We start from the raw sequence: 2,357 nt of genomic DNA, 5'->3' as shown, positions 1-2,357 counted from the left end.
CACCTTAGTCTCCAGAGAGACACCATTGCTCTTCAGTACTTTGGAGAGGTCCCTAACAGCAGACTTTCCCATGGCAATGCACCTTTTAATTTCCTTAAAATTTGATTTCCTTAAAATGCACCTTAGTCTTCAAAATTATGTCACTATTCCTCAATAATTTGGTGCCCTAACTGCAGATTTTCTTAAGTGTAATGTGTCTCCTTATTTTCCTGACTGCTTGTACCAAAGGTGTTAATTGTGGATGCAAGCAAGATGAAGCTGTTCACAGTTTCAGTCCCCTCTCCATCCATCATGATACTGCGTATCGGTACAGTGGTGAGAATCTTTGTTTTCTTGACAGATGCAATCCATACTGAAGGCTGCATTCCTTGATCTTCTGCAACAAGTGCTTCAAGTCTTCCTCACTTTTCAGCAAACAAGGCTGTGTCATCTGCATAACTTAGGTTACTGATGAGTTTCCTTCTAATCCTGATACCACATTCTTCTCCATAGAGTCCAGATTCTCAGATAATATGCTCAGCATACAGATTGGATAGGTATGGGGAGAGAATACAACCCTGGCATACTCTTCCCAGTTCCAAAACATGCAGTGCTCCTCTGCTCTGTTCATACAACAGCCTTCTGGTCCCAGGTCTAGGTTCCACATGAGCACAGTAAAGTACTCTGGATTCCCATTCTTCTCAATTGTCATGATCCACACAGCCAAATGTTTTTGCATAATCAATAAAGCACAAATAAACACTTTTCTGGCATTCCTTACTTTCTTTGTACTTTTAAAGAAATTTTTGAATGATCTTCAGTATTTTGCTTGCATGTGTTATCAATGATATTCAATAATTTCCACACTCAGAATGGGAACAAATATTGACCTCTTCCAATCCATTGGCCAGACAGCCGTCTTCTTCGCATAAACTTGTGAGTGCATCCAAGGCTGCATCCGTTAACTGGAACAAGTCACTTAGTATCCCACCGTTTCCTGGGGCCTTATTTTTTCCCCCCAACACTTTTTTTCCCCTGTGATAAAATATGCTTTTATTTATTTTGTTGTGTCAGAAGGATATTTAAAAAGTATTGCTAAAGTATATACCAGGCAAACAGAAAAGTGCTTCATAAGTCCAGTTACCTTGGAGTTTATTTAAACTAAGACAAAAAGGTCAGAATGTTTTCATGCAATACATACTTGGTTTTTTTAAATAACAATTGTGACAGATAGCAGAAAGAATTAAGGAATGCTGTATTTGTGGTCCATACAAAACATCAACATTTGGAATTGTACATAATTAAATATCTCAAATACTTTCAAAATACTGTAGTAACCAATATATAAGAGGCATGCCCTAGGTGGGCATAGGAATGCAGTTTAGAAAAGAAAGAGAATCACACAGAAACTGTTCAATTTCTTTAAAATCATTGAGCAAGAAAAGCAACATTGAACTTCACATACTGATTTTACACAATTTCTGTACAGTACCTTGACTTAAATCCAAAAGCAAAAGTTAAGACTCTTCTCTAATTTTTGGTAAACAACTGCATGATAAACTTGGATGACTTTCGCCCCTGGATTTTACCTGGGAGTAGATTTTTAAATTTTTTATTTAAAAGAGGGCAGGTTTGGCACTTTTATACTGATGTCACCAATGTTAATATTTCTTGGGATCTCAGGAAGATTCATATTCTTTACAGTTGATGCAGCACGGGCTAGAGTTCTTGCAAAGCCAGCCTCAGATTTCTCCAGTTTATTTTGTGCATCAGTTTGTGTAACAATCTCATTCATGTTGGTCTCTAATACCATTCCTCCCATCACCATTTCTGTAAGAATATTGTGAACCTTGTCTACATGGAAAATTAAATCCAGTTCACAGACATTTTCTAAACACTTGTCTAGTGTTTCCACAAATACTTGAATTAGAGGTAAAATGCCAAGTTCACTTTCTGAAGAATCCACACAGAAGAGAAAATATAATGTTGCATAATGTCTATAAATCAGTTTGTTATCAGACCCTCCTATTAACAATCCTCCTTCTAGGAAATTACAAACATTTTCACCTCTTTTCGATACCAAATGGAATGTTCCCCTGATGATTTGTTGGTGTGTATTGTCACTGTAAGGCTGGTAGAACTTGGAGAGCCGCGGCTTCCGGTGGTTGTTGAAAATGAGGATCCCTTTGATCCTGGCTGGGCTGGGCCGACCAGGTGGGCGTGCAAGCCTTGCCTTGGGATCTTGCCAGAATCCTTCCCCACCCGCCCCCTCCCACACGAGCCTTGCCAACACTTTCTTTTCTTGTTTTTTAAATTATTATTAAATTTTATTAGTTTTAGTGAACATTTACAGAGATTTTGGGTTTTCATTCATTCAT

At 38.0% G+C, this 2,357-nt stretch overlaps 1 pseudogene; it reads right to left on the bottom strand.

Moving 5' to 3' along the window:
* Window positions 1-1,591: 1,591 nt before the first annotated feature.
* On the bottom strand, window positions 1,592-2,280 carry LOC102851831 (annotated as a pseudogene).
* Between the last annotated feature and the right edge of the window lie 77 nt (window positions 2,281-2,357).

Source organism: Elephantulus edwardii, unplaced genomic scaffold (assembly GCF_000299155.1).
Source record: "Elephantulus edwardii isolate Elephantulus edwardi_28Jun2011 unplaced genomic scaffold, EleEdw1.0 scaffold01841, whole genome shotgun sequence".
Taxonomy (NCBI): domain Eukaryota; kingdom Metazoa; phylum Chordata; class Mammalia; order Macroscelidea; family Macroscelididae; genus Elephantulus; species Elephantulus edwardii.
This window is presented reverse-complemented; position numbering and strand designations above follow the sequence as displayed.